Here is a 19946-nt window from a genome sequence, read left to right as displayed (position 1 = left end):
TCAAAGCGGTCATTCTGGCTTTGTATTCTACTGAAAACAATGGAGCAATCAAATGCAGTGTTTTCAAGTTCCATTTAACGATTTGATGCTATTTTCCTGTCACATTGATTCTCAAACTTATACTAATAACAATAACAATCCCCAAAAACGATGAATCATGGATAATGGAATAATTCTCCCTTCAGTGGAAAAAAAAAAAAAAAAGCCTAATACTTCAAACAACAGCTTGGGAGGTAGGGTGTGATGTTAATCATTCACCATTTGTCATCACCTCTTCCCAGAAGTAGATTTCTGTCTCTCCACATCTAAAAGATGGACACATTCCAAGCAGGAAGAATGACAAACACAGGTCATACAGAGGTGAAACTACAGCATTTCTCCATGTCGGTTTCAGATAGAACAAGGAAGGTTTGAGTGCATAAAGAGGAAGGAGGCAAACGATTTCCAACTATTACCAGGGGTTACACTGAAGGGACAAATCTTGATCAAACTCATTAGAGGGAACATTCTAATTTTTCTCCATATACTCGGAATCTTTTATCATAACTTACTCATGTACTGTGTGAAAAAAATAATATGGGAGGGAGGCTTATTGTCCAAATTTCCTTTAAGGTGATTCCACTTCTTTCTTCATTTGATTCAGTGGCTCCATGGCTTACATTGCTGTGCTGATTTATGGTTTAGAAAGTTTTTCATTTATCTTTTCTCAGTAGATCTATACAACACTCTGATAAGCATGTGTTAATATCCCTATTTTACATGACAAAAAAGCAGAGGACCAGAGCAACATTGATTTTCCCAAGGACATATAGCTAGCAAGCTATAAACCTAGTCTGTCATGATCACATTCAGGCATTTTCTCCCTAACAGATTAGAGAATCCATCTTCCAAATGGAAAAAAAACCAAACTCATAAAAACAAAGTTGAATGGTGGTTTCCTGGGGCTGAGGGAGTTGGAGTTGGGGAGATGTTTAAGAGTATGGATTTGTAACTAGAAGATGAATAAGTTCTGGAGATCCAACACCTAGCATAGTAATTATGATCAACAGTGATGTATTACAAACATCGTTGGTAAGAGACTAGATCTTAATTGTTTTTATCACAAAAATGAAATGCTAATAATGTGACATGATAGAGGTGTTAGCTAGCACTATAGTTTCACCATATTGCCATATATAAATGCATCAAACCAACACATGTACCTTAATATTACATTGTTATATGCATTAATACCTCAATACATTTTTTAAACATGAAAAATAAAAAAGGGAAAACAGAGCTATTGCCCAAGATTCCACTTTCTTCCCAAGGTTTTCCAATCTATTTTTTCAGTCTCTCATACTCTGGTTCAATTTTCAAGAGTGTCAGTCACATTAAGGCATCAGGGTAAGAATGTGAAAGGAAAGCGAGATCTCATCTGTAAAGAGATTTTAACGACTAGAGCAATACTATTAACCTGTTAACCGGGGAGTTCCCTTTTTAATTACGCAACGTACAACGGGCACATACTCTTTCACTAGGACGTGTCAGTACATAATTTTATATTATTATTTTTTTTATACTTAATTAAAATAAATGAAATATATGTATTTTTCGTATAATTATATATAAAGCACAAAGGAAAATACAAAATTACAAACAAATATCAATAGAAAAGAATACCTACAAAAAATGGAAACAGAATTAAAAAATTATAAATTTTATAAACAATTATAGATTACAAAAAATATATATCTTTTATTTTTATACACAATAAAAAATATAAAAAGTTAACAATTACAGAACAATAAACAAAAGCACACAAATAAAATAGAAATATTGAGTTAAAAAATTGAAATATAAATGTAAAAATTCAAAACTCAACTTCCATGTGATATATTTTAAAACAATTGTTGATACATAGTGCTACCTTACAATCCAGACACCAGTATGTAGATTCTTTCCTAACACCTTTTTTGTAGCAAACTTGGTATTTCCTGGATTTAGTTTTTCCTATATCATTTTTCATTTGTTCTGGAAAATGCCTTTCAACTAAGCATGATGGTTTAGATGTAGAGCTACTTGTTGATGTCTTTGGGTGGGTTTTCACTATGTTGTTATCTACCAATTTCTCTACACACTCTATCAAAAAGTGTAATCGATCCAAATGACCTTTATCTTTTTTGTTTATAATATATGCATTGAAGCAGCACATATCAATAAATCGTAGAAAAATTTTTTATAAAGTTTTTTTTACCCTATTACGGGGAGCCGTGTAGGCCACCATAACTCCATCTCCCAAATCTACACCACCTATATTCTTGTTATAATCCAGGACAACATTCGGTTTTTCTTGCCTTCTTCCTCTCTTTTCAATCATTGTCTTTTCATCATTATGAATAGAACTGAGCATCAATACGTCTTTTTTATCCTTCCATTTTAAAACTGTAATTTTGTCTTTGATTCTTACATATGTTCATTTTTCTGTAATATTTTGTTTTTATTTCACTGGGGATTCCGACTCTGTTTATCCTCATTGTTCCAACAATGTCTGTATTGTTTTGACACAAGAGTTCAGCCAAATGAATTGACGTATAGAAATTATCTAATTAAATCCTATACCCTTTATTCAGTAAGTCATGTGTTAACTCCAAAACAATTCTTGTTGATTGTTTTTCTTATGGGTAGTTCAAACCATAATTTGTGTCCTTGCCTGTGTATAAAATTATATTTTGTACGTATCCAGATCGGCTTTCACTCAAAATAAACAACTTCATTTCAAGTCTAGCACTTTTTGTAGATATATATTGTTTCCAAGATAAATTCCCTTTTCATAATAAAAGAGATTCATCTATGCATATTTCTTGTTCACATACATAAAAACTTTTAAACCTTTCTGACAAATTAATTGATGATTGGATCAATTTTATATGTTTTTTTATTACATAAAGGTTGGAGATATAAAAAATATAAGTAAATAACATATAATACGAAAATAGGTAGGTAAGTGTAAGTACTTACCCGTCACTGCTCACCCAGAACACATCCACCACTCTCAATAGCGAAATTATACTGATTCCTACTGTGTCTTAAATTCATGTGGAGACATGTATGGATGACTAATACATTTTTTGTTCGGAAATATATGTCCCGCCCATTTCAGGGTGCAACATATGTTTCAAGGACGTATTCATACGTCCTACCTGTACCCGATATTGTTTACGTTTGACGTATTTATACGTCCCGCTCAGTTAACAGATTAAGGATAATTTCAGCCTTTGTTCAGACTTTCGAAAGGCACTTGGACGTTTGCTGTGAAATCAGTAAGTTAGACTAACACAAGCCAAGTCTTCAGGAGATTAGATTGTCTGGTACCCTGTTTTGAAAAATAACAGGATTCAGCAATAGCCTAGATTTTGCTTTAAGGTCCAGAGCATCTGACTTTCCTACTGTTTTTAGTGATATCACTACCTGAAATATTCAATGAATTATTCGTAGTTGCAAGAAAATGGTCATTCCTTCTGGTTGGTATTTTATCACAACGACAGAGTCTAGACTAGAGTGTTTGCTACAACCCAACCGAGAATGCTGGCTACTGGTAGAGGAGCAGCAGTGCCACCAGTTCTTGGCCCTCCTCTCAATGTCTTCGAAGAAAGCATATCCTATTGTCAGGGGAACATTTCTAAGCCCCAATACAAGTGATGTTCATCTTCAGAGATTTTTAAGGATCATTAAAAGCGAGGCTAATGACTGTTTTCTGTCTTCAAGCTGTGTGGTTCTCAGCTCAGTGCCAAGAACTTCCTAGTGAGCACCTACCGTCTGCAGTAGGTGGCATAGCAAAACGATTTCCTGCCCAGGAGTTAGAAAGTGCTTGAAGGTGCTGTTTACTTTTCATGGGATTTTAAAAATAGTCTCAGGTTGTCCCAGTTTTCTCACCTAAAAATATGAGGAATAATAATAGCACCAACATCATGGAGTTAGTTTATGGAATCAGAAGAAAATGCATGTAAAGAGCTTTCTATAATGCTGGCAACGAGGATGTTTTCAATAATTGGCTCTTTCCTCCCAAATGTGTAAGACAGAGAAACTGAACCACATGTAGGAGCTTGAGGTTCGATGGTGGTATAAACCATGGAAATCCTGGCAGATTCTGTGTGATCTTGGGAAGAACAAAGCACAATGAGCTCATTGTACTCTCAGGGTTTGGTCCAACATCATCATCTGCCCAATTTAGAGGTTCTCGGCTGTGTTCCATCCTGGTGAGACCTGAGCCTAAGACATGGTCTGAGTTTTTTTGTTACTATGGAAGGTAGCAATGATTTTCAAATTTGGGGGCATCTAAGCCTCAGTTATGCCAGAGACTCCACCTGTATCTCTCTGTTCACTCAAGTACTCATGGACTTCTTACACCAACCAATACGTCTCTAAATGGGTGAAGTGAGATTGAGCATGAGTATGGTTTAGCTGGTACAGAATCAGTCTTCTGAAAACCTGTTGTTTATTGGGTCTAAAGGCATTCATTTTGGATATAGGTTATTGTATTTAATATTCTCTACAATATTTAAGATAGATGGTATGTCCTCCTTTACACAGAAAGGCTAAATAACTTTCTTCCGTCATAACAAAAATAGATTAGCCTGGAATCCAAACCCAGGCCTGGCTCCCAAATCCACATCATTTTCACTCTTCCCAACACATTATCATTCTAGCTAAGAGATGATTAATATTCAAAAATCTGAAAATGCATCGATATTGTTATGTACCTATAGGAGAGTTTATGCAAAAATATTTGCAGAGAGCATCTTCAGTTACAACCCAAAATAAAGAATAGAAAATAATCATATGTATTAATATTTTGGTGACCATTATTCCTACTATTTAATAATTGTCAGTGTCAATTAGTAAGGTTGATTGAGACATATTTAACTTCAAGGGAGGCTTATTAGTATAAAGAATGGGGGGTAAATAAGAAGAAAGAATAGGTATTTTCGGATCATTTTAATAGTTTTGTAATATTCAGAAATATTTTCAAAGACCCATTTAATCCTAATACCTAGCATTTCTTTTCGGGAACTCTGATTGAATCTAGGCTCTTTTTTTTTTTTGCTCAGATGTTTGAACAAAAGGATCATTATGTTCCTTCCTTGCGCGTCACAATTTCCACATAATGGGTGCTTTGTTTTGAATGAATTGATAAGGTAGCTTTCACAGAAATATCACTAATCTACTTAAAAGCACCTTTCACAGCATCAGAACAATGCCTCCACTTCAGTTCGTAATTGTCATCCCCACCCCTCTGCACCTCGCCTGCTTCAATTTCCACTGTTATGATTCCTGGCGGTAGTTTTCGTGAACACTGCCTGTGAATTTCAGGGAAGGGAAATTTATGTCAGGCTGTTTTGCTGACACAATGCAGGCCAGAAGTTGTGCAGTACGAGAGCAGGGCTGCTGACATTCTCAATGATTTTCTGAAGCCGAGTTGCAACTTCATGAACTCTACTAAGTTTTGTCAGTCTTCCTCCCAGACGTCACACCGGTTCAGCCAGCTCCTAACATGTGCCCAAGAACAATTCCTGTATATTCCAAGCGACTCTGAACAATTCACAGTCCAACTTGTCATCAGTGTGTGTGAAGATGACTTCAGAATTACAGGGGCTGAAATGGTGGTCTTATAATAGTAGGTTGTTTGGGGGATCTCGAAAGTAGGGAGGCTTCAATGGTGAGGGAGCAGGTGGGAGAATTACCATTGCCCACTAATGGAATGAGTGAGACCAGAGTTATCTTTAAGGTCTTCAAACCAAAAACACAACTACAAACAATCCTAGATATATACTTGAAGTCATTAGTATATGTTTACATTTGTAACAACCTTTAAAATAATTATGCATTATAGAACTTTGACTTGAACAATTAGAAAGCTAATCTATTTTATTGAGATCACAGTAAAACACAAACATTGCTTTTATACCTGGACATTTAAATTTTTTTAATTAATTTTTTTTATTGATTAAGCTATTACATATGTGTCCTTATCTCCCCATGTACCTGGACATTTTGAAGACAAGGATGAACAGAAAAGTCCTGAAAAAGAAGAGCATTAATGAGAGAGGCATTGTAATTTGGTAGGGAAATAGCCCTACCAAATTACAATGCCTCTCTAATTAAAACAGTATTGTATTGGCTCAGGAATGGACAAACAGACTCACTGAACAAAAAGCAAGGCTCTGAATTATATACAAAGGCATATAGAATCTTAACATATGATAAAGATAGCATCTCAAGTTAGCAGGGAATGAATCGACATTTTAATGAATGGCATTGAAAATTTTGGATAGCTATCTATGAAAAGCTAAATATTTTTGTACAGCACACCATAAACAAAATAAATTCCAAATAGCTGAGAGAGCTAAATGTTTTTTTAAAAAGGTATAAGGATGCTAGAAAAGAATGAATATATTTTATTATAAAATGAAGAGATGGTAAGTTTCTCTTATGATTCAAAATTCAGAAGCAGTAAAAGAAAATACTGGTGACTTCAGTTAAATTATAAAGCATTTACAACTGAGAGTATGGACAAAGCTCCCCAAAAGTAAAATATTGGGAAAATCTACATGGGATTCTATAACAAAAAAAGTTGAAAAGCTATCATATATAAAGAACTTTTAAAAAATTAAAAAGAGGAAGACTAAAAAAAGTGGGCAAAAAACATGAATAAACAGTTAATAGAAAATTAATTTAATATTATCTTTAACTTTATGAAATGACAATCACTCTAACTGGAGAGAAATGCAGACTTTAATGTTCTTAATGTGCTTTAGGATGTCTTCTCAGAGCATTACTGTTACTATCAAACAGGAAGACCTAATCAGTGCAATTAGAAAGGAAAAAGAAATACAGAGTAGAAGGGAAGAAATAACACTATTTGTACTTAAAGACAGCCTGAATATTTATGTAGAAAATCTTAAAGAATCTACAAAAAATGCTCCTGGAACTAAATAAGTAAGATTAACTTGGGTGTAGGATACCAGGTTACAAAATAAAATAAATTGCCCTGTATGCCAGTAATATGAACTGGAACTTGAAATTAGAAAAGGAACAATAGTGGTCACAATAACATGAAAATAATGAAGCATTTAAATACAAATATATCAAAACATATCTAGAAATTGTAGGTTGAAAACAGTGGTAAAAATAAACCAAATATGGAGACATATATCATGGTCATAAATTGAATAGTCAATATTGTTAAGAAGCCAGTTTCCTCTAATTTGATCTATAGATTCAACAAAGTCTCAACGAAAATCTTAGCAAATTTTTTTTTGTAGTTAAAAGCTGATAAAAAAAAGTTACATGGTGAGGAAAAGGATTCAGAATGGTTAAAGCCATTCTGAAAAAGAAAAATAATGTTGGTGAAATCAGATGACCTGATTTTAAGACTTATTATCAACTACAGTAATCAAGACAGTCATACTGGTGAGAGAGCAGGCACATTGATTAGAGAAGTGAAGAGAAAGCCACGAAATGTCCCCACAAAATATAATCAACTGAATTTTTGACATAGGATTTCAAAGGCAATTAAATAGAGAAATAACAATTAAAAAATAGTGCTGATGTCATTGGCTGTCCATATACAAACCCCCCCCCCCCTCAAATCTTTACACTTAAATTGCATCTCATTCATAGATAAACAGTAAATCACAGACTTAACTATAAAACATAAAATTATAAACATAAAATTATAAAACTTCCAGAAATAAGGGGGCAAATTTGTGTGGCTTTGGATTTGACAATAAATTTTTAGATGTAACATCAAAGACATGACCTATAAAAGAAAAAATGATAAATTTTACTTTTTCAAAATGAAAAATTTTGACTCTTCAAATGATACTGTAAAAAGAATGAAAAGACAGACTGGGAAAATAATCTGCAAGTCAGACATCTTATGAATATTTTGTATCAAGTCTGCATAAAGAAGTATTACAACTCAATAATAGGAAAACAAACTACCCAATTGGAAAAATGGGTAGAATATCTGAACTGGCACTTCATCACCATGCGAGCAAAAAAACAGGAAAACCATTTTTAAGAGTTCTAGGTATTCAAGGAGATTGACTCTGATCTCTTGAGCCAAATGTCATGTCATATCCAAAATTGACTCTGGTTTCATTTGAAGATTGAGCATTGTTGCATCAGATATCTCTGTAGTTTTAATAGTTTTGTTTTTGTTTAACTTAGCTAGAGTTGATTTTTTTGTGTGTGTTCTTTTTAGGCTAATGAAACCACCTAATAAAAAATTCAAATGTTGGAAAGAGTATGCTGTGAAAATTTAGTTTTCTTTATATGCTTTTAAACTCCTGCCCCAAACCCTAACCCTAACTGTAGCTGTAATCCTAATCTCCCAGTTTCTTGTGCAGTGTGTAGTCTTTCAGTAAATCCAAGCATAATGATAATACACACAGTATTTAATACAATATGCTATTTTGATGAACCATAAATTTTTTTACTAACCCTCATTAGTGAATATCTTTATGGCTTACACTTGATGCTACAAATGACACTGCAATTTCATATATGTATAGGTATATATTTTATTCAAAAATATATATGCTACATTTTATGTTCCTTGGTATTTTGAAAACAACTCATGAAATACAGACTCCAGGATTAAATATGTTGCTAGAGATGGTTTTTGAACAGTCCAAAATATTTTAACTAAATTTTGTCTTTTATCTATTCAGTTTCCTCATATTCAACATGGAGTTCACTTCAATAAACTAAACATGATGGGTCCCTTCATGTGCCAAACACTTTAATATATACTCTAAGCAACACCATATAGAAAAAGACACAAACCCTAGAATCAACTATCCTGGAATCCAAGAAGAGTGAACATATTAATAAATATAATGTAGATAAAATATATTTATAGAATTTATAATCTCATCAATGTCTTGCGAAGTTCTTTTGAAGGTGATGAGGAGGCTATGCTATGTTCGAACAATGTTGGGATATCCAAATGGTGATTACTACATGCAATTGATTAGAAAGAGTGGCTACAGATCAGCAGATTGTCATTAGACATCCTGTTTGAGAAATGAGAGCTTTTTCTGTCAATTAGAGTCCAGGATAAGACAAAAGTAGGTTTACAATTATTTCGTGTGGAAAATAATACAATAATTAATAAATATAAGAAGAAACTCTGTAACTGTAAATCTACTTTTGCCTAACCCTGTATACTCAAAGAAAAGCAGAGGGTTAATGCTGTGGTTTAGAGTTCTGTAATTAAACCGATAGACTGAAAACCCAGAGAAGAAGAAATAGCAATTGTAAGAAGAGAATCCAGGGGATATAAAGTCATGGAAAATAACAACTCTCCATGTTACCACCAACAGGTTCTTCTTGGAACCAACCTCCCTGTGCCCGGTAATCACTGCAGCAGCTAATAAAGCCAACTCCAGGTAGATGCCATGATGCTGTTGGTTCACTATGCATCCTCTGCTTCTTCTACTTAGCATCATGCCTGTTTACATGATAAATATGTGTGAGTTGTGTTTCCTCACCCTTCCTCTCCTCTCCACTTCTTACTTTTCCTCCCACTTTCCTGGGCTGGAGCTCAGGTATCAACCCCTCTTTGGTCTCACCCTCTATTTTGTTAACAAATTTAGACTTCCTTCTCAAAATTGTCCAGCTTACTTCTACACTTGGATTCGCTGCCCCATCAATGATTTCAATGTCCACTGCAGGTTGACCTGAGGTATTTCTCAGTTAGGCCCTGCAGGTGGGACCTCAGAAACTGCAATAACCCTGTCCCTTCCCAAGCCAAGAAGCAGGGATCCAATTGGAGCAGTTGTGACCAAACAAAAAAAATGGGAAAAGATAAGTTGGACATGAATAAATAGGGCAGGAAAATAACCTCATGTTACTTTCTCAGCCTCCTTTTGATTTTTAATACCTTGGTTTTTATGAGGGCATTTTCCTTGCAACTTAATTCAATCATTGAATCATATCAAAGATCGTTTATTATTTCTACATAATATTTAGGTACAGTTAATTTCATATTTTTAACATCCTATGTTCAATTTAGGTACTTACTCTAAATGAAGGGCAATATTTAAAGAAAAATCTTTACTCTGAAATGTCATTCATTCTCTTCCCATTCAGTCCTGAGCACATAAGAACTGGCCCATTCTGCAGATTTGCAAACCAATGATCACATATCTGAAATGTTTGAAATGGCTTGCTGGTAATGTTTCCAACTCTAAATCACAGTTGCTTTAAAAGTTTCACGTAGGTGATAATTTTCTGTTCAGAGCGTCAAACACTGCTTTATAATAGCAACTCCCACAAAACCTCTTCAGTTATATGGGTCTGTTAGCATTTTCTTTAAAACATCATTTTGACAGGTGTATTATGTAGTTATTACATTTTTCTATGCACAGAACATGCTTGACATTCACTTCACTTGCAGTTTCTATTAGAAAAAGTTCAGAAAAGAAGATTGTCTTCTTGACTGAATGAAAAATGGAAGAAAAGTCCATTTTGAGATGACGTTTTGTTTCATTGACCTGAAGTTAAAAGATTTCCAAAACTCATTGAGACAACTTTCATTCATTTGGGCACTCACAAGCTCATTTATTATTTGTGTGTATTATCATTATTATTGTTGTTGTTGCTGTTGTTGTTTTTACTATGCATGTGACCTTGTGCTAAGCATCAGGAATCTAAAGATAAATATCCTATTTGTAACTGCACCAAATTAATATTATGTGGGAAGCAGTGATGCAGACAAGTAGTGACCACAGAGCAGCTATAAGATATGCTGGAAATAGACATGGCATAAAAATGGAGGTGGGGTTTCGTGTGTGAGCCTGGAAAAGCAAGAGCTAAAAGGTGTTTTCTCAGAAGGGTCATAATTCATCAGGTCAATAAGAAGAAAAGCATTTGAGCCTGAGGATATTGCTTATGCAAAGACAGAAAAGCAAGAAAGAACCCAGGGAGCTATGTGCATGCGCGCTCGGTATCACTGCAGGAAAGAGTACACCATGAGCCGGGGGTGGGTAGCTGGTGGTGTGCAGATCATCAGAGAGAGTGGGTGTGCCTTGTGAAACAATTCAGGCTTCAGGGCGGCCGAAGGCGGAAGGAGGAGGAACCAGAGAGTGATGTTAGCAGAGTGATACCTTTCCACAGTATTTGCAGTGTTATGTCTCTGATCTCTAAGGTCTTGACTTCCATCTTGCCTTTCCTTCCCTCACTTTAGCCACAAAGGCCTGTGCTATTCTTAGAGGCCACACAGATTCACCACCTCAAGGCTTTTGCACCTACTTTTTTCTCTGTTGGTTTTGTCTCCCTCCCTCCCCCCCGCATCCATAACTTGTTCCCTCATTTTACTCAAATCTCTGCTCAAAAGCACCTCCTCAGAGAGTTTTGCCTGACTATTCTGTGTAAGCAGTCCTCTGAATTGTATTAGCTATCATTTATTTGCTTTTTGTCTGTATCCCTTACTAAAACATAAGCCACATAGGGCAGAGACTGTGTTTTCAGCACCACAGCAGAAGTAGCTAAAAGAGTACTTTTCTGATGGTCAATGAATATTTGCTGAGAGATGAATACATTAAAGAGATCTATTTCCATAGGCCTATACACACATGCAGTTGTCATAACACCCACCAGAAACACATGCACTATCTATGGAGTGCAAAAGTTTATGAAAGTTGTCCCTGACCTAGTTATTCTATTTAATTGTCCCTGACCTAGTTATTCTATTTAAATATATATATATATATATATATATATATATATATATATATATATATATATATATATTATTGATTTTTAACAGAGAGGAAGGGAGAGAGATAGAGAGCCAGAAACATCAATGAGAGAACATCAATCAGTCACCTCCTGCACCCCCCCCTCCCCCCGACTGGGGATGTGCCTGCAACTAAGGTACAATGTCCCTGATTGGAATCGAACCTGGGACCCTTCAGTCCACAGGCTGATGCTCTATCCACTGAGCCAAACTGGCCTCGGCTAGTTATTCTCTTTTTGAGAGAGCTTGGAGGTGGGCTCTTCACTAATGCCAAGTAGTACGACCTTGAGAAAGGGCCTTCTGCGCCTCAGAACCTTCTGTGATGGGAGAGTGGCACCTTCTCACACACTATCTTTGCCCACAGGGTGACAGCCCCCAAATAGGAAAAGATGTGATAAGCAGGTGGTTTGCCATCTCATTTCTTTCCCGTAGGTACTTTGTTAAGTTTGGCATGAAACTAACAAAAAACCCCGCTATCTGACAATCTTACGCTGGTTACCTTAGAACAGCAGGTACTTCTGTATCGCCAGTCAATCTTATCTCTCTTTAATGGCTATAGAAAAATCCTTGCCCCAATAGCATGTCACACGCGTAGACAGTCTTCCTTAATCACATTGTCTATCACTGGGGAAGAAGTGGCTGTTTGGGGCCTGGGAAGAAGGGAAAAGCGGATTGCCTTCTTCTACACTCTCAGCACAAGCTGTACGGCCCCCAGGAATTGGGAATGGTCTCCTTTAGAGCTTCTCAGTATTCAGTGGGTCATCTGGAGTCTGCGTTAACAGTAGATGGAGGGTATGCAGAAATTATGCCAATTAACAATAATTGCTTCTGATGGTGGCGATACGGCGATTCATATTTCTATATACAGTTATAGGATTCAAACATTTCCAGGATAAATATGTATGCATTTTATACGCAGGACATAAAATAAATCCCACCTGTGCTTTTTCATGACCAACAATTTAAGGATCTAGCCCTGTCACCTCCAAGATTTGTTGATTACAGTGGTTCTTCATTCAGCCTGAATCTTAGCAGGAATGACTTCGGTTAGCCATGGATCCTGACTCCCTAGCTTCCCTTAGTAATAGAATTTCAAGGTTTTTGCCTGACACCTGGCCACCTAGCTTTAGATTTCTTCTGATGTCCCCGTGACATCACCACCGAGAAGGGTCAGTTACCACTCTGCATTGGAAAATAAATAAAATTCTAGTCATTCCCATCTTGACCATATGGAGAGAGATAGACCAGACATGTAACAACAAGGAGGTACTGGGCTTATTGTTTTGATTCAAGCTGTATTCATTCCCATTATGTTTTGTGCCCAAACCACAGGATATGGTGGCCCTGGTCCTTAATAAATAATAATAAACAATAAATAATATTTATTTATTTATTTATTTATTTATTTATTTATTAGCTCTGATTGCTCCATGATGAGTTTCCTCTCATCTCTCCAGCCTCTAAGCCTCTAACTTTAGTGACAAACTGCTCTGCTTCTCCCATTCCCAACATGCCGCTTGCTTTTCTGACTTGTATGTTATCTCCTCCTACGAGGGATGCATTGATAAATATTGCGCTTCTGACTTTTAACTTCTGAGAAGACACTTGTCAAGTGCAACAGCTTTCAAGTTCAGCAGCCTTACTTATGCTCTTGGCTCGGCCACCTACTCATTGCGTGACCCTTTGATTAGTCCCTTTCTATCATCTGGAAAGTGAGGGGGTATCTGGAAATGGGTGGGTATCAATAATTCCTACCCTACGGAATTATTTTGTTGACTTGATGACATAGCACAGGTGAAGTCTTAGGATCTTTCTTGACACGGAGAAAGAACAGAGAGAACTTTGGTAATGATGGCATCACTAGCTATGTTCACCAGGGTCATTATCAGGGGATTACTAGCTGTTGTAAAATAAATAACTACTTGGAGCTTCTCACCTTGGTGCACCCCGTCACGTTTCCATTCTAGTGGGAAAGCTCCGCTGCAAACCAGCTGCTCATGGCAATCCTGGGAGGTGCCACCAATTCCCCATTTTGCAGGGTCCACCCACGGATGCCATGTGGGCTATATGTTAAGTAGGTCCTCTTCAAACATCCCCTTACAGTAAGTCAAGAATTCTCCCAGCCCGCTTCATGTGATGCTGTAACTGAAAATTTCCCGTTAATGTCTATAGATACAAATGATAATTTCCTGCGTTCCACTCCCATGTGTTCATAGAAGAGCTTGCAGATTCTGAAAATCGGCTTCTACACATTTCCTGTTGCGAGCAAAACTTGTGTTGAAATGTACCACAAGTTCTTTCTATTATGTGGAGTACAGGATGCTTCTAACAATTCCAGTGGAAGAACCAGTGTCAAGCTGACTTTTTAAACACACGTTTGGAGTGGAAATACACTACTGCACAATAGAAATGGTAAATGCAGCGTTCTGGGTCCTCTGAATTGATTCCCATCAAATGCTGAGTATAAAACTCCCATCTGAGAGCATCTCTTTACCTCACATGCCTCTTATCACCTACTTCTGCTTCCTTCATAGAGGGAGAAACAGGAGATGAGTGAACTAAGACTCAAATTTGGACTTGTGGATGATTAATAGTCACTCCTGTTGTGTCTCCAAACCCTACCTGCTCCCATCCACTGTCTTCTGTGACACCCAGAGAGGAAAACGTGATGATCCAAGGAAGATGTGGTGTCTCCTGTCCTATGAAAGCCATCAGTGAAGTGAATGAGTAATGAGAGAGCATTGGTGACATTGATGCTTTATGAGCTCAGTTGTCTTTGCTGCCTATCTCTGATTTCCACAGCTTGCTAAATAAAAGTTTATTTGTGTTCCTGAGGGTAAGATAATTTCCACAAATGAGCTTTAATAAAGGGAAAAGAGGTGCCGGGGGAAGCACTCTAGGAAACTAATGAAGGCAAAAAATGAAAAATTGAAAAAATAATAAATTTTTATTAGGGATCTTTGCTAAAAAACCATTGAGTGTAAGAACAAATCATGCCCACTTCTGAGAGCTATTACTTCACATTGATGCATTATCTCATGAGTAAGGGAGGTGGGTACCCTACCTACTTTAAATCAAACCCCAATTATAGCTGTTCATATTTTGTCATTCTAATGTACACTTTGGCTACAAATTGTGCCTCCAAGATATCACACACACACACACACTCGAGAGAGAGAGAGAGAGAGAGAGAGAGAGAGAGAGAGAGAGAGAGAGAGAGAGAGAGAGAGAGAGACTCTCAAGTTATTGAAGCACCTGGAAAGAATTTCACTATTCTCTGGTCCATCAATCACAGATGCTTTGGAGTTGCCTTCTGGATCACCTTTCCACCTACCCCAACCTCCAGACTCTTATTACTTAGGCAGACATCTTTTCTTTGATGTGGCAGAACAGCATTGTGACTGTTCTGGGCCATGATCCATCTCTGATTGGACAAGGCTAAGTGTTTGAATGAGTGTGGATTTCTTCCTGGTGGAAGGCACAAGAGACCTGAATATGGTGCTGAGAAGGAGGCCATAGGCTGGTAATTGAAAGGAGATAAATATCCGTGACTTGATTTCGCTTTGAAACTATCTGGGACACTATATTGCAGAGGCTAGGGGAAAGAGTGAAAAATATTTAGCAAAGGGGCATAAGATGGAGCAACCAGTGGAGGAGGGAGAAAATTTAGACTGGAGGCAAAGTCATGATTTTGATTCTAGGAGGAGGGAGGGACCAATGGTGTAAACTATTACTGAGATTTGAACACTGAACTTAATAACTCAAAGGCTATTTTAAAAAAGTATTTCAATGGAATGAGAAAATTATTGATTTGTATGGGGATAAGACAAAACAGAAAGAGATAAAATGGAGACTGACTATACCAATACTTCAAAGTACTTTTGATGAGAAGGTGAGTAAATAAATGGGTAAATGGGTAGTAGTTTAAGAAGAAAGTGTGTTTAAGATGGATTTTTAATATAGAATAAATAGCAGCATGTTCATATGCTACTATGAACAATCCGTTTGATGGAGAAAGTTGATAATAGTTGAGAGAGGGGGATATTGCTGGAGTGTAAATAAGACAGGATTGGGGGGAAATGCTTTTAGAAAGGAAGGCAAATAGTTAATCTGTTGTATTGCAAGTGAAGGCAGAACATAGAGATATAATGTTGTTAGATACATAGGTAAATTATGAGTCATGAGAAATTTTTTTTTGACTCCTTACATTTCTGATTCCTTCAATTTTTCAGTGAATTGGAGGTCAAGATCATCAAGTGAGAGTACTAAATGCTATGAACCTTAAAATTTTCTAACGAATAAAGTCAATAAAAAGTGAATCTTTATCTAAGCTTCCCATTATGTATTCAAATTCACTCAAAGTGGTTTTAAAAGAAAATATGGGACAAAGTGTGCAGCATCTGGAATCTGGTCAACATTGTTAGTCATGATCCCAAAAGCATGATCCATTAAAGTAAAACATATCAGTAAATTGTACTTTGTTAAAATTAAATAGTTTTGCTATGTAAAAGATACTACTAGGAGTATGGGGAAAAAACTATTTATAAACCATACATCCAACAAAGTACTAATATCTAGAAAATAAAGAACTTCAAAATGCATTAGTTAAAAATACACACACTAAACAATATAATGGGAAAATGGATAAAAGTGGAGGAGAAATACACAGGATAGAAAACACTGTTAGGAAGATAAGTACATGACAAGATGATCATTATTATCAGGGAAATGTCTTGCCTCCCCACTGCAAATCTGTGGGAAAGTGCTTGTGACTTTTCATCACCATTTAGATAATTCAGGTAATCATTACTTAGACCAGTAGCATAAGGAAAAACACTATTCATTTATAATAGAGTGGGGTTGGAAATGCATAGGTCAAAGAGAAAAGACAAAAACAAAACAAAACAAAAAAACACCTCAATGAAATGAAATTGCTGGAAGACAGATAGAAAACATAATTAAAAAATATAAATGAATCTATGAGAATTCAAATACTGCAGCAAAGAGATTTCCTTGCACTATAAAACATGGTTTTTACTTTGTATATTAATTGAAGAACAGGATGGACACTATTAAGGCCTCAATTAGTTGTTTGAGTGATTAAGTGCCAGAAATCTCTCAAAACACTGAGCAAACCAGAGAGGAGTTGGAAATAATAAGGGGAAAAAAAGATAAGAGCCCCGGAAGAGGTAGAGTTTTAACATATCAATATATGCATTTCCGAAGTAGAAGAAAAAACAGAGACTAGAGGCAATGATTAAGCAGACAGCAGAGGCAAGTTAACTGAGGAAGAAAGTTCAGAGTCTACAGACTGAACACATTTATAGTTCTAGGCTACATTCATCAAAAAGGAACAGTCTTCTAGGCATACATGATAAAATCCATAGTCTCTCAGGATAAAACTATATATTATATTTTGGGTCAAAAGCATAGACACCTAAAAAAGAAACGCAGAATTTGACTGCTGTCAGATTTCTTGGTTGCAAAATTTGTATTTAGAAGTCAGAGGAAAGCTATCTACATATAATTAAAAAAAAATGATTGTAACAAGAGGGTCCTAAATTTAGGAAAGATACTATTTGAAAATATATCGCTATTTATTTTACCTATCTACTTTTTGAGAAATTTTAAGAATTCTTAGAATAAATCACTTATTCTATTCTGTCCTAAGAAAAGTATTTGAAACATGCTTCTAACAAATTGAACAGAGACCCCATGAAGAAAAGAAATAGCAAGTGTGGGATGCACACTGTTATAGATATAGACTTGACTGATAGCTTGTTTGTACTAGTACAGCTGTTAGTGGTTGTTAAAATACTGAAACACTTCTGACCTGATTCTTGAACTTTCCTCCATATCCTCGACCCTTACTGCCTGGGCTCTTCCTCATAGGTTCCCTGGACTGGGACCATCTCATAGTCCAGCAACTAAAGTCAATGTCTAAACCATTAGGACACTTCTGGCTTTAGAACTGGTTGTCATAGCTATGTTCATCATACAATCCTCCTACTCTTTTGCGCTTCTTTAAATATATTTTTTTCTATTCTCCCTCTCTTTTTATCTCTCCCTCTCCACCTTCCCCCCATTCAGTTCTATTCAATATGAGTTCATCTGTTTTTGCAGCCTTCTTAAATAAACAGTGCTTGCATAATATAACTGGAATTGGTTTGTGTGCTTGCCAACAGAGATTTCTAATTGATATGCCCATAATTTCATCACCAATAAATGAGCCCTGCTGCTCTGCTGATTTATTTGATTCTAGATATAGAGGCAGATGAACATAGACACAGAGATATCACAAATAAAATCAGATTTTCTAATGTGCAAACTACATTTGCACTTACTAACAAAGACTAAACATATTTAAGCTCAATAAATGTTAAAATTCTACTATAATTCTATAATTCTACTCATACAGTGATGTAATTTACTAGTCTATTTTTCAATATTTCATTTTTTGCTAGTGTTTTGATATTGTAAACACAGTAGTGAGCATACTTAAATTATTTTCTTAGGGCCATTTCTTACAAGTGGAATTTCTGAGTTAATTATAAGCATAATTTTTAGTTATTTGATATGCACAGCCACTTCCCCAATAAACCAGATCCCTTGATAATTCAATTAAGAATGTCTTAAAAATTAAGTGAACAACTTTCCTCATTTATTAGCAAATGATCTGTTTAATAATGTGTAATATTTTTTCTTTTGCCTATTTAAGTGAGTAAATATAGTATCACATTATCTTAATTTGAATTCCTTGCATTGCAAGCCTTAAAAAAGGTATTATCTGCAGATAGAAATAATTACCTATATTATTTTCCCCTTGTTTTAAAATGATCATTTTCTCTAAACTAAATTATGTGCAGGGTAGTGCCAAACTAGGTTTATAGTTGCGAGTACAGGAAACACAGAGCATATTCTTGTAATATTATTTATTAATTATTATATACTAGAGGCCTGGTGCATGAAATGAGTGCACTGCAGAGGAAGGCCCCACCCACCACCGCTGGCCGGGTAGCCTGGGCCTCCCTCTACGGGGCCATCATGGGGCAATGATGGGGCCCCCTGAACAATTGCATTGCACCGGCCTTGGTGGCAGCAGTCAGTGCTGGGTCTCCACAGCCCCCATGACCCAGGTTTCTCAATCACATTAACCACATTTCAAGTACTCAAAAGTCAATGTATTCTAAATAGGAACCAACATATTGGACATCTTTGCATTTCCATCATTGAGAAAGTTACATTGGGCAAAGCTGTCCTTGAATTTCTAGTATATAATAATATTCAAGGTTAATACTTTATGATACTTTTAAAAGTTAGTATATTAATTTAAAATCTTTTAAATAGGACCTATCTTATTAATATATTAGAGGCCTGGTGCATGAAATTCATGTACTCGGTGTTGTGGCAGAGGGTCTCTCAGCTCAGCCTGCACCCTATCTCAGTCCAAGAGCCCTCAGGGGACGTCCAACTGCCAGCTTAGGCCCTGAGGAGTGGGCCTAAGCTGGCAGTTGGACATCCTTAGCATGGCTGCAGAGGTGGGAGAGGTTCCCGCCACCACTACTGTGCTTACCAGCCATGACCCTAACTTCTGGCTAAGTGGCACTGCGTCTCTTTTGGTTTTGTGTCTTTGGCCAGTTTCCTGAGCCCTGAACTGGTTGTTTTGGACAGCTTTGCCCTGCTCTCTTGTTGCTTTTGATGGAGAGAATGTGTTGCCCTCTTCAGTTCATTATGGTGGAATTTGTGGTTTTTGTCACCTTGTTTACCAGTTCGTGAGAGAAAGGTCTTGCCCAGATAGTCTGTGTGGATCCTTCTGAATATTACCAATCAGATAAGTTGAGAAGGAAATGTTTAGTTTACCAGGGTTTTGCTTGGAAATTTCAGGGTTTATTTCTGGCAGTCATGTGGCAGCCAAACCTCACGTAGTTTCCTTGAATAAGGTGTCTCCTCACAGTTTGTTTTTCTCATCATGAAAGTTAGAGAAAACTGAGCTATGTGGACTTTATCCCCAATAGATTTGTAAAATAAAGGTCACCTGTTCCTTTGATGATAGTTTCTTTATCATGTTTGGAAATTTATATTGTAATGACCTATATAATATATTAATGGAAAACTGTGTGGCAAATTGGAAATTTGAGAAGGTTGTGTTGCCCCAAAA

General features: G+C 36.3%; 1 long non-coding RNA gene across 1 annotated transcript in view; it reads left to right on the top strand.

Moving 5' to 3' along the window:
* LOC311631755 overlaps positions 1 to 19946 on the top strand; it is a 92768-nt gene that overhangs the window by 50027 nt on the left and 22795 nt on the right. Inside the window, exon 2 of the long non-coding RNA XR_014796649.1 lies at positions 9372 to 9437. This is a non-coding gene — a long non-coding RNA (uncharacterized lncRNA). The remainder of the gene's footprint in view (positions 1 to 9371; positions 9438 to 19946) is intronic.

Source organism: Pipistrellus hanaki (genome assembly GCF_964339955.1).
Source record: "Pipistrellus hanaki genome assembly, chromosome: 13".
Lineage (NCBI taxonomy): Eukaryota > Metazoa > Chordata > Mammalia > Chiroptera > Vespertilionidae > Pipistrellus > Pipistrellus hanaki.
Note: the sequence above shows the minus strand (reverse complement) of the source record. Positions and strands in the feature narration are given on the sequence as shown.